Genomic DNA, 15,412 nt, shown 5'->3' on the forward strand with positions numbered 1-15,412 from the left:
ATTAGAATGTAAAGCAAATAGTAATGGTGAGAGCAGTTTTAAAGGGAAAGTTCTACTGCAATACTTAAAGTAAATGCAGGTCAGTTTTGGATAATAACAAATTTGAAATCAACTCTAATTATTGCTTTAATAAAGTAATCCCTTTTTCTAGTTAGGAATCGTTCACACTGCTAAGGAACTGACAGTGACCTTAGAAAGTGTTTTGAATGTTTTTAAAACAATAGAAATGTCAGTAAAAGATCAACTTTTTATTAGTTTTAAAAATTCTTTTCTAAAACAATTCCACAGAAGTTGTGCATTTAACTTTCAGTATTTTACTGTATGATCAATATACTACATAATTTTACTATGTGCTTGCTGAATTCTGAGTTTGTTTCTGACCTGGACCTAAGAATCTCTTGGTGGGGTGGACATTACAGTCTTATTTTTAGGATAAGATCTTGCCTCTGATAGTTCTCTTATGAAATTTATTATTTTTACCTTTAATCACAGTATAAAAAACTGTTAAAAATTTTACTTGGAGGATGAAAACAATCACATCTGCAAATTTATGGCTATCCAAATTTTACAGATGCTGAACATTTGTTTTTTAAAAAAAAATTTTTTTTTCAACGTTTATTTATTTTTGGGACAGAGAGAGACAGAGCATGAACGGGGGAGGGGCAGAGAGAGAGGGAGACACAGAATCGGAAACAGGCTCCAGGCTCCGAGCCATCAGCCCAGAGCCCGACGCGGGGCTCGAACTCACGGACCGCGAGATCGTGACCTGGCTGAAGTTGGACGCTTAACCGACTGCGCCACCCAGGCGCCCCTAGATGCTGAACATTTGTAAGGGGGGGAAAAGCTTTAGTTCTCCACAAAAGTTTTGTCTGTTTGAACTTGCATGGGCACACATAGTTACGATATAATTCCATTGCAGAGAATATTCACATCATCTTTTAGCATAGTGAATCCTCTGTGTAAATTCCTTCTGCAAATCTTTTGATACTAAGTTCCTCTTACACCCCTAAAATTCCTGATTGTATTCTGATGTCTCTCTCCCAGAAAAGAACCAACAATTAGCGTAACTTCTTGTTGAACCAAACAAAGTTCTGATTACAATCTTAATTAATCTCCTTTTGAAAAAAGAATCAACCACCTGTGACCAAAAGTTTGACTGCAGGACATTCTGAATTTAAAATCCATGGGGAGCAGCAACTTGTGCATGAGATTTAAAGTCAGGTTATTGTTTAGCGGAGGAATTCTACACTTGAATGTGAAATCCTAGTCTCTCTCTGTATTAGCTTTAATTTTTTTTCAAGGTCAGATAGCTAAGAATCTGTGAACATGTGCAAATGTTACCTATTTTTTACTTTTCATTTTTGCTCTTGTAATTTCCACGTTTATTTCCTGTCATTGATGAATTGTAAATTTCAGTTCCTTCACTCATTTAAGACTGATGTTCCATTAACATCTCTGAGTTACTTAAAATTCTTAATCTCGTGGTAGAGCTCAAGCTCTGAATATGCATCTATTTAGATATTTTTAATATTGTACTTATTTATATATATGTATACATACATATTTATATTTACTTTATGTATTTTAAATATTTATATAAATGAATACATACTTGTATATTTTATATATTAATTATATCTACTTTTATATATATTATATTTAATATTTGTATATATTTTAGTTAATCAATCATACAGGATGACTTGGCAAAAGCTAGCAACATTTTAATAATAAATTAGAGAATCACAGAAATGAGGATAGTTATCACAACTTTATATATAGAACAAAAAAGGTATAAATCGATAGAGACCATCCGAAGTGGGGCTTTTACTGATCACTACCAGGATGTTCTAAATGAGAATTAGAATTTCCTTGTGCATTGCTAAGCTTTTCTTTTTTGAAAAATCTAACTTTTTCCAAATTTGCCAACCAAATCTTTAATAAAACTTTGTGAAACTTACTTAAGTAATTGTGTCTAAAAGCATTAGAGTAAGAACTAAATCCACATCTGCTAAGATATCTGAATTTGCCTCCTTTCAAATTATATATAAGGCATCAGTGGTGGCATAAAAATGAGAAGAAAAGAGAGTAAGCACTGAAAAGAAAAAGCCCATTCCATGCTTGCTAAGTATTACATTTTAATTGATTTTAACCAGTATTTTATTCAAACTTACATTATACAGTGTCACATGTGAAGTATGATTAAAAAAAACTTTAGTAAAAACCCAATTTCCACATTATTTTAGAACAAATCTAAAGCAGTCTTATGCCTTACCTGACTCTTACAAATAAATTATTATTTCCTATTTTGCCTTTGATCTTCTCTGATTAAAGACCACAACTCTTGTTTATCTAAGACAATCAGTGGACAGATACACGGCAAAAGAAAAAGTCATAAATACCATAAAATCTCATTTTCAGGTCTACCTATAAATCTTTAACTAGACCAGCCAACTAGGAGAAAAACTAGATAATTTGTATTCCCCCTTCTCTCCCTTCTTGCCTCCTGGTATAATATTAAAAAGCAAGCAAGCAAGCAAGCAAGCAAGCAAGCAACAGACTCTATCTAGAGCCAACTCTATGCCCTATATCAAAGGAGAACAGAGCAAACTTACGATGTATGGATCTTAAGCATTCCACCCCATTCCCATTTCTCATCTGATACAATTACAGTTAAGTCTGACACAGGAATTTCTTACTTTGAATCTTCTAACAGCATTCCTAGCAAACCTACAATGCAATGACATATAGCCATCCAGGCACCCCTCTGTAATTGCTTAATTTTTAATTCAATGGGATAAATAGGTAGAACACCAACCACTACTTAAATGATCTTTTACCAAATCTGTAAGAATTTTCCTTCCCTAGGGTAACATCAAGACAGTTGTAGATCTGGGGCACCTGGGTGGCTCAGTCGGCTAAGGATCCGACTTCAGCTCAGGTCACGATCCCACAGTGTGTGGGTTCGAGCCCTGTGTCGGACTCTGTGCTGACAGCTCAGAGCCTGGGGCTTGCTTCAGATTCTGTGTCTCCCTCTCTCTCTGTCCCTCCCCCACTCATGCTCTGTTTCTTTCTCTCAAAAAATAAATATTAAAAAAAATTTAAAAAAAAGATAGTTGTAAATCCAAGCTGTGTATTAATCACCAATATGTCCCTATGATTCCTAACTCAAATCCTAACTCCTAATATGCAATGCTGGCCAAGTTTCTGCTCTCATTACATCTGCTTCTGATGCATCCCTCTAGAGACGTTTGACTTCTTTAGGTTCTGCTCCATGTGTTTCCCTTCCTGTCTTTCAATCCTGCTCTGGTCCCCCATCTTCTCCATGTATCTCCACAGAATACATAACAGGGCTTTCTCCTGTTTTCCAAACTTTACCATGTTACAGAATGGCTCACTCCACTAATCACTTTCCAAGCGCCCCAAAACTACTGCTATTTTCCATTTCTGATAACTATTAAACAGGAAATATTCTCTATAAAGGGTCAGAAAGTATATTTTAACGCTAGATATTTCTGTAAGAGTTATTTTCATTACTCAGGTTTTCAACACATCTGTGACAACATGGATGGTCCTAGAGGAGATGATCCTAAATGAAATGTCAGAGGAAAACAAAAACCATATGATTTCACTTATATGTGGAATATAAAAAATGAAACAATAAAACAAACAAAAGCAAAAACAAAACAGAAACAGACTCATAGATACAGAGAACTACCTAGTGATTGCCAGAGGGGCAAGGAATGGAGGTAAAGGGAATTAAGAGGTACAGCCTTCCAATTATAAAATAAATTAAGACACAGGGATGTAATGCACAACACAGGGAATACAGACAATAATACTGTAACAACTTTGTATGGTAACAGATGATAACTAGACTTATCATGGTGAACATTTCTTATGTATATAAATGTCACATCACTAGGTTGTACACCTGAAATCAATACATATTGTTTGTCAATGATTTTTCAATTAAAAAAAAAAAGGAAAAACAGGAGAAAATAAAAGTTAGTTACAATGGGGTATTTCCACTGTGCTAGAATAAATCAAGGAGAAAGAAAAAATAGGTGAAAAGTTCTTTTCAGTAGAATCTCTAAACAAAAGGAATAATTTCAACAGCCCCAAGCAAACTTCAGTGTCACACAGTCAAGGCCAAAATGTTCCAGATAAGATGAGGAGGTTAAGACTATGACCCCGTGTCTGTGATATTATATGGAATACAGGCATTGGGCCTGTGTCCCCAGAAGGTATTATATATATATATATATATTTACATATTTACATTTATATCTGTGAAGTTAACCTTATCATTGTATAATTTGTACATCATAAAATTCACACATTTTAAATGTACAATTCAATATTTTTAGTAAATTTAACTAGTTGTACAACCATAACTATAATCTAATTCTAGAACATTTTCATCAAATTATTTTGACAATCATAATGGTTGCTCAGATATCTGTTCTTTTGATTTGAGAAAGCTGAATTTCTTACAAGTCTTGTGTCTAGTTCAGTGGGATGTTTCTATGTTAGCCACAAGTGTAGGCTTGGTCAGACTGCTGTGGATCCTGAACAAATAGTAAAAAATGGTGTTTTATTTCATTTATTACATTTAGATTTTTCTAACAGGGTAACCTAGAAGGGAAAAAGATATACTGTAACATTAACTAATATATTTCAAGTATGGTTGTATAAGACTGACTTCAATCCTTCATTTGCAAATAAACATTTTGATTCTTTAAAAATAAAAAGGTGGAACAGGGAGAGGGGAAAGGGAAGGAGAGTAGGAAGTGATGATCAAAGGACTGTGCAAAACATGAATGGTGTTTCATGAGGGGAGAAGTTGTTAATTCTTATACAGATCTTACTATGTGGCAGTTGATGTTCTAAGGTCTTTATTTACATTGATATCTTTACCTCACGAGAGGTCCGTGAAATAGATGCTACAACTATCCTCAGTGAGGAAACTGAGGCCCTGCAAGGCGAGATAACTTGCCAAGGTCCCACAGTCAGTAGAAGAGCCAGGCTCCTCACCCATGCAGCCTGGTTCCAGCAGTCTCCCCTTTCACCAGATTTGTTCCTTTCAAACCTAACATAGTTGATTATTTCAGCATCGGTGAGGCTGAAAGTTAAATTAGCAGTGACTTGTGGCCAAAATGCCCCAATTCTTTTGTGATCAATACATGAACCGTAATGGTTGAGACACATACTAATTTAACTGATATTTCTAGTGTATATTGGCAACACAAAGAAACTGCTCAAATGCTGTCCAGGAATGATATTCATTTTAGAAAACATGGGATACATTTTGTATTATTTGGATTCAGGCTTAGGGTGACCATATGTACTGGTTTGCTCAGAAAAATCCCAGTTTATACCTGTTGGCCAGGCATGATTATATAGCACCTGCTTTTGCTTTCAAACTGTCCCACATGGACAGTAAAATATATAGTCATCCTACTCATGCACAACCAGCGTAAATGGAACAAGTCAAACTGCATAAAATTTATATCCAATCTCTTTATTACATTATTTTTCATGCTATTCTTTATAGCAACTTCAGAAGCCACTGGTATATCCCAACAACAACAATGGCTGTCCAGCATTTATTCTGTTTTCATGTATATCTTTTTCTTATTGTATGATCCCATCCCCAAGCTTTCCATTCAACAAGATTCTTACTCTTAGTTATTTCTACCTATAAAATTCACTAGGACTACCGATTATCACCAAAATTTCTAAAAGACAAAACCAATACAAAACAAACACCTTTCTTCCCCATCTCAAAATATATATAATTAAAAAGTTTCTATGAACCTAAAGCTATATGAAGTTATCTCTGTAAATGCTAGCTTATATTCATACATGCTCATAAAATGGAGTGTTCTATCGAACTTGTCTTAACATGTTACAGGATCTGATTCATCCCCACATGAATTTTAAAGTGTCTTTTATTCATTTTCTTAGATGAAATATCTGCATAAAGCTGACAAGTGCTGCATTTGGTTTTAATAACTGTGATTCTTTCATTGTCTTATCCTAAAATCAGTTGCTTTTACCATTGTGGTACCTCTTCCCATTTCTCTGCCTCTTCTTTCAAACACTTCACTTCCCTCTAATCTTTCTGCCAAATGACTGCCTTTATTCCAGTACTTTCTATTCTGTGATAACCACCCTAATGACATGTCTTTCCTAAGGACTCCATGGACATTTTTTGGAAACAAGCCATTATTCAATCTCACATTCACATTATGCTTCCCATAACGCTGCTGACTCAGCAGCTGCCTTAGTGGGCCTATGCTTTCTCCATGTTGCTTAAAATTTTTCTGAAAAAACTACTTACTTATGGTCCCCTTATGCAAACTCCCTGACCTCCTTCCCTTTGGGTCAGATTTATCTATCCACCCGGAGGTATAATCTTCTTGAGAAACTCAGCTGGCAAATAAACCTCCCCAGCCTCTGGGCTTCACTTACCATATTGATTATGAATATTCTTAGGAAACTGACCTGCAGAAAGAAGGGAGGAAATTCCTGTCCTTGAACTGAGGCACTGGATTCCATTACTTTACTGTTGTCTCAGTCCACATAGTTACAGATGGTGGAGGGTATAACCAATCACTAATTCTGGAAAGCTGTTCCACACCAGTGTGAATTAGTATGAGGAAGACAACTGTCCACTGTATTCTGCTTAATGGTTTGAAATTTCTGACAGTTTTCTCCCTTTTTTAGCCAGCAAAGATTCTTCAGATCTCAGTTTTTAAGCTTACCCTGATTATGATACCCATGACATAACTGTATTCATCTTTAATTTCCCTATAATGTAGCTTTTACCATGATTTAGCTCCACTAAATGGTCTCAGTTATCCAAAGACAGGTTTAATCTCCCTATGATAATGACATATCATTAAAGGGCTTTCTATAAAAGCAGTTTGAATGTGTGGTACCCTTCTGGAAGAAACTGCAATAAGGTCTGAAGATCACATTTAATAGGAAGAAGTGGAGTTCATTAAAGATGTAAAAAAGAAAAAGTATTTACAGTTTCAGAGTCACATGGGCCAAAGATAAATTACATATTTCATTCTATAAAAATATTTTAAACAGTCACTTCTTCCTAATTATCTGTTACCTTGCTCCTTTATGAAAATGGTCTCATTTGAGATAAGTAGACATCAAGAACAAAGATGAAATCATTGCAAACAGAGAATCAATTGTGGCTTATATTTTAGAGCCATTGATGTGATACTTAAGCACAAGTTTGCTAAGTTAGGCCCAAATTTGACCAAATCTTTATCATGAAAAGTGAGCATGGTTCTTTGTGCCATCTTTATATACTTAGGCTCCTGGAAGAATTTCAGCAACCTCTTTGTCTTTTATGGACAAAGAATCTACTACGACAAACATCAGTATGCTCGAGTGAAATGCTTCCAGATGAAACTGGACCACAGAGTGAGAAAGATGCAGTAGCCACGCTTCTGAGAAGACCATCAGAACTCAAAACAGGACAAAAATAAGATGTCTCAACTCATTCCATTCCATTCTTCCATATATTGCCTTTTAATTTAATTAAAAATATTTATTTTATTAAGAATGATTTTTAAGAGTCAATCACAAATCAAACATCAAACTATGTGAGGCTTTATATCTGATGTTCTTCCAACTCTGGTCTGCAGTTATAGAACAAGGGGAAACTTTACAATATGAGAGTAAATCATAAGATTGCATTATCCCCTTGAATCAATTATACAGATAGGGAACAGAAAATATACATATATATTTACATATTATATAATTACATATATAATATAAATATATATATGTATATATATATAGTTGATCTCAATTTTCCCTCACTGAAAACATAATATGTATTCTATTGTCACTTTGCATTAGATAACATAGGAATACCTTAAAAAAAAATTTAAAGGCTAACATGAAGGAATTTATTTTTAATTTAGACAAGAAGAGTCATTCTCATGTCAAAGTATTTTTTTTTACTTTAAGCTTTCACAACTGTAATACTGCACTGAAAATAAGCAGAAATATTCCATAGTTCCTTTCAAAGACTCATTCTTTCAAAAAGAAAAAAAGAAGTACTATTTCCCACTGGGCACATAGATAGCACCAGTTCCTTATTTCTCCGTCCCCTCTCAAATTATAGCCTAGACTCAGAATCACTTAACTAAGTGACATTTTTGTAAGATACAAAAGTTACTGGTTTATTAGGAAAGGTCTGAGCTCTATTTTTACCTAATACTCCCAGGTATAGTGTTTACAGCAACAACAGAAAAAAAAAAAAAGTAACCAATCACTGGGGCGAAGACAAAAATAAGTTGAATGATTATGAGCACATTAAGAGGAAAAACATAAACCCATAACTTGGTGCGAGGATACTGACTGCATTTCTTAGGAGCCTAACCTCCGCATTCCTGAACCGTGACCAGAGATGATAAAGAAGTGTTGAGAGGAACAAGCGACCTCATTGTTACCTGGCTGTGCTCTTGAGCTGAGAGGAGGCAAAGCCTGTGTGTCACCACACAGCAATCCCAGGCTAAGAACTGACCTCACCCCAGATGAGAAGTTTCTAGAGCCTGTTTCACAGCAGTCTTTTCTGCTTAGACATGGTCCTCTTTGTGCAGTGGTTGAAGTGGATTTAGCAATTGGTTTTGCTGAGTCTGGAACCTCTGTCATACTACATGAGGTCTGTGTTAATGGAGGACACAAATGGTTTCAGATGTGGACAGAAAAGACTGTGAGAGAGCAAACTAGAGAAAGAGGGCCAAGAGAAAGCTCAGAAGGAAATCTGAACATTAAGCAACAGTTTGTTACTGACTTGTGATGCCAGTGTGATGCCAATCAGAATAGGTAGGAAGGTCTGTTCTGCTGCCTGGTTTGAATTTGTGTCTGAGGACACAATAATTGATGATAGAATTCATAATCTTTTGAAACAGTTCCAGAAATAGTGGTTGCTGAACTCAGTAGGGGAAAGAATTCCATTTGGCCCCACTCATATTTTTCCTCCAAGAGTAGTAATGGGGATTAATAAAAAACATGGCAGAGTAGAAATCTTATTAGTCTACCAAAGGTAAATGGGCACTGGCCAATTTGTAAAGGGAGCTAAAATTAAATTCTTAATATGATTTAATGTCAATTAAATGCTTACAATAAAGAATGACCACCCTGAAAATGAATCTATTTAATAGTTAAAATATAATCAAATTGGTCTGTTCTACAAATGTAGCCCTCCATCCATCCTAATTAAATCCCTATTTTATGAGGTTGGATTTGCCAGATGCTTGGAATTTTTTTAAGTTTTGGAGATATGTCTTCAAAATGGAAGGGACTTTGCTATTTTTTGTAATAGGAAAATTGGCTTCTTGTCTTAGCAATTGACAATTAACTTCATAACCCTAGAGAATTTCAAAGACAAATCCAACAAAAATCAGGAAAGAAAATTAAACAGCAAAAAGCATGATTTAGACAATTACAGAGAGACAGCATTCTAGTATTTTGTAATCAATCTATGTTGCTGCTCTTATTAGTTCTGGCAGGGCCACCCCCACAGAGAACCAGTGGATACTCCAGACAGCCCAGTGGAGTAGACGTGTGTCTGTGATATCCTCTGAATCATCCCAGGCTACTGAGCCCTAAATTAGATGCTGCATTTTAACAGGAGACATATTATCTCCAAAAAGAGGGACTGTCGCACAATGAGGTCATGGAAATTTTACTTTTACAGTGCAGAAAACAAAAGCATTTCCTTTCTCATTCACAATTCACAGCCTGGGACTGTTGTGTTTTTATTTTTGTGTGTTTTGGGTTTTTTTGTTTGTGTTTTTTTAACAAGCTAAACTGGCAAAGTGAAAATATAAGCAACTGGAATCTGACCTTGATTATCATTTCCCTGTGTTTCTTCAGGGTTCATTTTCTATTTCTTACTTTATACAAAACTGTCTTCTATAATCAGTTTTATAACCAGAGTCAATTATTTTGTTTTTCAACTTTGAAGAAGAAACTTCATGCCATCCCCTTCCCTCCATCCCATAAATATTTATAGGACATGTTGCTGGGTACTGAGATCATAAGGATAATGGCTCCAGATCTTAGGGAGACAGGGGGCAGCTACAGAGGAAACATCATAATTATTTTTGGAATAATAAATGGAGGGTTGTAGTGGGCTCTGGGTTCACTAGGAGCACAAAGGAAATAACCTGGTGCCGGATGGAAGAGAAAAGGAAAAGGTAGCCAGGCAGGATTCCTGGACAATGTAACCTGTGACCCAAAGACCAAAGATGATAGCCCCTAACCTGGTGAAGAAGAACGGGGAGAAGGCTCTTCAGGCAAGAGAAGCAGGGTGCGCAGAAAGGGGGCACAGTGTCGTGGTTAAGAAGCATAGGCTCTGGTATGTATATTTTACCACAATTTTCTTTGTTTTAATTTTTTTTAATGTTTATTGTAAGAGATAGTGTGTGCGGGCACACAAACAGGGGAAAGGAAGACAGAAGAAGAGACAGAAGCCCAAGCAGGCTCTGTACCATTAGCACAGAACCCAATGTAGGGCTCTAAACTCACAAACCGAAGATCATGACCTGAGCCAAAATGAAGGGTCAGTCATTTAACCAACTGTGTCACCCAGGTGTCCCACCACGATTTTCAAAAAACCAGCAGCAGAGGTTTTGGAGGGAGGCCAGTATACTTCACTTGGGCAAATTATTCACCCTCTGGGTCATTTCACAATCTGTAAAATGAGAAGCAAAATAGTACCTACCTCCTAGGAGTAAAACCCTTGGGACTTTAATTCACGTAAAGCACTTGGACCTGTGCCAGCTTTATAGGAAGCACTAAATAAATGTTAGTATTTATTATTCTGTATACAGACCCAGAGATGAGAGAGGGCAGGGCACCTTCAAGGGCATGATGAGTTTAAGTTGCCTTCTCTAAACAGGAAAGTCCAGTAGACACAAGAAAGAATCCAGAAAAGAAAACTGGGCTGAAGTTTATCTTTAGAAGTATTTTTGAAAAAACGTTTGCTGTTTTCTTTTTTAGCTATACAAGATGATGGATGTTAACTAAACTTGTTGTGACAATTATTTCACAATATAGGTAAGTCAAATCATCACATTGTACACTTTAAACTTAGTGCCATATAACAATGATCTCTCAATAAAACTGCAAAACAAGAATTATTTTAAAAAATTAATGACATTTTAAAGATATCACTTTTTCCTCCCTGAGGTCCTCACTGAACTTTAAATGTATACTGAGGGTATATCTTTGAAGCCATCTATACGTCAACTGCTACTTAAGAATAACCTGTCAGTACAAAATAATTATGTCTTCCAGCATGAAAATACCCCTTTACAAAGAGCAGGCTGATCCCCCCACTCTAACTACGACTTCTATCCCAACATCTGAGAAGGAGGGCACTTTTACATCTATGGATGCCAAACATTCCCACAAAAACCCGTATTTGGTTTCACACACCCCATTTGATAGTCTGTGACTAGAGGAATGTTATGTTATGATGCCACATGTTATATGGAAAGGCATGACAAGAGGACAATATGAGACAATGTAATGAGTCCTCCCCATAAAATAATGGTACAGCAATATTAGAATATTGGAGGCTTGAGTTACTTACCATCTTAGTTTCCTCACTGGAAAAGTAAGGCTAGATGTTTTCTAAGGACCCTTGGGACCTCAAATGTCCTGTAAACTACTTGATGAACAGGATGTCTGGAATCAAGGAAGAACAGAAAACCCTGAGTAAGAAGGAATATCTGTCCAATCCAGAAATCTGTCAGATAATGCTACCAAGGAATATTTGTAGGAAAGGGTGATATTTTATTTGGCTATTATGTCTCTAACTTTCCTAGAAAGATACACTACTAATTTACTACTCAGACTTCAGCTAACCTTTTTTCAGTCTCTATTTTGAGTGTAGTGCAGGCTACTGAATAGATAATGTACAAGCAGATGAGATCAGTTGTTTGCCCTGATTGACTTCTAGCTCAAACATTTTTTTTGCCTCATGTTGTTATGATTATATTGGCTAGAGATGTACTAAAAACTTTATCCCTAATCTCAGAAATGCTTCATTTGCATAAACAAACATTTCTCTCTGTCTTGGCACACAAGAGTAAGGACTGGTGGTCACATGTGCAGATCACACACCTGCATGGGATCTGAGGAAAGCACTAGAAACACAGAGCAGACTCCCAATAAGGAAAAGGGCTTTGGACTGTGGGTGTGAGGGTCAAAAGGATCATTTCTTTTGTCTTCCTATTAGACAACAATTTGCATAATTTCTACCCATCGTATGTGAAATACTGAGAGGCTTCCACTTCCTCTACACCTTCCTTGAGAAGTGGCTAAAACTCAGCACCTTCTTATGCCATAATCTCATTAGATGTTGATGCCAACATTGTTCACTTCTGAGAACAGAAATATTCTATTCAAACAGGTATTAAATCGTAAGCCTAGGCACTCTGAGGCTCGGCCCAGTCAGCTTTCTCACCTTGGCCCGAAATGCCCAAGCCAGAGACACTGCCCATCCAGAAGTGTCCTGATTATAGGGAGACAGAATCAAATGGCAGCCTCCCACACAGCAGGCATTCTAGCTGGCCCCCAGGTTAGCCTGGGCTGTTTTTATATTGAATTTGCCTTCCACTTGTTCAAAGCTAATCTCTAGGTACCAGGGAAACAGCCCTCTCAGGGGACATAAAATGATCATAAGACCTATAAATGTAAAGATCCCCAGGATGAAGGAGGGGGGCGGATTTTGAAAGCTAATTTGACCAACATCTTCTTAACTTGTGCTTCATGAATTACCTACAAATGCAGGCAAATGTGCACAACATACATATGTGTACTTTTCACAGTGGCCTAAACCTTTTATTAGATTCTCTAAGAGTTCTGTGATTTGAAAAAGCTAAGAACTACATGATAAAAAATAGCTCTTTTTAAAAATACAAGTCAAGTCCCCAAGCCACAAGTAACAGGAAAACATAAAATGCATCACTTTTTGCTTTCATTTAAATATCTTTGAGTAATGAAAATAACTCCAAATTAAAAGACCATATCTGCTATATATGTTCAGTTTGTGAAAAGTTATCTCACTTCAATAGTTCATCAAATAATTTTGACAACAGTATTCACAATTTGATTTTAAGTAGATTCATCCTAAAACCAGAAACAAAAAAAAGAAAACAAAAAAAAATTTCCTGAATGGAAAACAGTTTCCCAAATTAGGTACTGCTGCAGTAAATGGATCATTTAATTGAATACTTGGTGAATTTCAGGTCCACTCATGGTTGGGTATGTGGAGAATTCTATTCTAGGGGTAGCATCATTCAAAGAAGGCAGAAAACCTGTAACGGAATCTCTTTATCATTTTCCCAAAACAAACAGGGTTGCATTCCATTACCCCAGCAGCCATGGGCTTAACTGCAGCTGACCAAATTTGAGATGACCTCCAAAATCTGTTCTTAGTAACATTCTGGTCTTCATGGAATTGCCAAAATGCCGGTGGGGGTTGGGGTTTCAATAGGGTTGAGTTTAAGTCTCCCCCTCTGCCTGCCCTGTCTGCCTCTTGTTCACACACTACTAAAACTCCGTCACCCACGATACCCAGCTGTGTCATCCAACCACAAGGCAAGTTAACTGGGGTAAGAGCTGTCTATGGCTCTACTAAATGTGAAGTCTGAAGACTGGGACTTTGACCGAACCACTAGGATTCTGGTGTATGTTTATGATTATTATTAAGCCAGCTACCTCCAATGTGTAAGTTAGTTTCTATCAGTTATTTGACTGGGAGGGTACATCAACTGAGAGTTCTAAAAGAAGTTTAGGTTTAAATCTGATTCTTTCAAAATTAATTCTTCAGTAAGTTATATGGTATCTATAAAGAGTTGAAGACAGCCTCCCAAACTGAGGTATTTTTATTAATTTATTTTCATTGCTTTGGCTAAAACAATCGGTATTTAATAACTCATTCATTAAGCCAACCCCATTTCACAAATAAAATCCTGCAAATGTGGGGATAGAATCTACTACTACTTCCCTCACCAATCCTCAGTACCTCCAAGCTGAATTACTGGACCCTTCCTCCACCTTCTCTTTGACCACACCCCCATCCATACACCAATACATGCACATCACACAGTACATATCCACATGCCTTTTCTTCAACGAAGCAAATCCTGTATTCTCTCCCTTAGTGAGATCAAACCCCGCACTGGGCTCCATGCTGGGTGCGAAGCCTACTTAAACACGCACACATACACGCACATACACACAGAGAAAATATTCAACGACATGCTCACACACCTCTTGGAAGTCTCTGCTTATTCAAATTGCATTAAATTTATCCTAATTTTGTACCAATATAAATAGAAATATTAAATCTAGTACACATAATATGGATAAAAAAGTAAGTTACCAATGAATGCTCTCTTTAAACTAGAACAAAAAATAAAAATAAAGTGCTGTGGGAGGCTTAAATGGTATCCAACATTCCTATTAATTGGGCTATCAATTTATGATCATCTGAAAAATCAGTTCTGCTTACTGGCAGGCTCTCTTTTTCAAAGAAATGCTGAAAGACAAATACTGATACACTGATACCGACTTGAAGTAGGCTGGTTGAAATAAACCAAACTCTACTTTGAGTAACTGAAGCTAACAGTGAGCAACAACTCGTGCTTACTGTACAGACAGCTTAAGTACCCAAGAGATCAACTAAATAAGCAAAATTAAGAAGGGGAAAGGTGTTATTATGCAATTAGTACAGATCTAAAGCCATGTTTTGGTTAAAAATCTAGGATTATCTAATTACCTTCATTTCCAACCTACTAAGAGAGAAAAACAGAATTAAGTGTTCAAAGAATCCCTAGAGATCAACTAATCAATGGAACCCCTTCATTATCCAAATAAAGAGATGGGTGTGTACTGAGTTTGATCCAACCATAATCGTTTCACCCAAAGTGCACATGGAGTGGTCTCTACCTCCTTGAGGAGACTCACTTCACCCAGCCTCAGTGATACCAGGAAGTGGCTGCTATGCCTTTTCCTCCCACAAGCTCTTCTGCCAAAGATACTTCCTGCTCACATTCCTCCTACTGACCTGTGCTCATCTTTTTTTTTTTTTTAATTAAAGTTTAGTTGACATCAAGTGTTGAATTAGTTTCAGGTGTACAACAGAGTGATTCGACAATTCGATACATTATGAAATGCTCACCATGTAAGTGTAGTCACCATCTGACACTATACAACATTATCATCATATTATTGACTATATTCCCTATGCTGAACTTTTTATCCCTGTGACTTATTTATTTTATAGCTGGAAGCTTATGGTCATTCTTGGAGACTTTATTTAGCTACAGATTCCTTTGAAGCTTTCCTTAACCAC

The 15,412-nt window shown here is 36.5% G+C and overlaps 1 protein-coding gene across 6 annotated transcripts in view; it reads right to left on the reverse strand.

Moving 5' to 3' along the window:
• Positions 1–15,412, reverse strand: part of ARHGAP28 (Rho GTPase activating protein 28) — a 226,245-nt gene that overhangs the window by 161,983 nt on the left and 48,850 nt on the right. For 2 of the 6 annotated variants that reach the window (XM_047827011.1, XM_047827009.1), the window contains exon 2: positions 11,642–11,736. The exons of the other annotated variants lie outside the window; for them this stretch is intronic. The gene's annotated coding sequence lies outside the window, so the exon portion shown is untranslated. The remainder of the gene's footprint in view (positions 1–11,641; positions 11,737–15,412) is intronic. 6 annotated transcript variants of the gene reach the window in all.

This window comes from Prionailurus viverrinus, chromosome D3 (genome assembly GCF_022837055.1).
Source record: "Prionailurus viverrinus isolate Anna chromosome D3, UM_Priviv_1.0, whole genome shotgun sequence".
Lineage (NCBI taxonomy): Eukaryota > Metazoa > Chordata > Mammalia > Carnivora > Felidae > Prionailurus > Prionailurus viverrinus.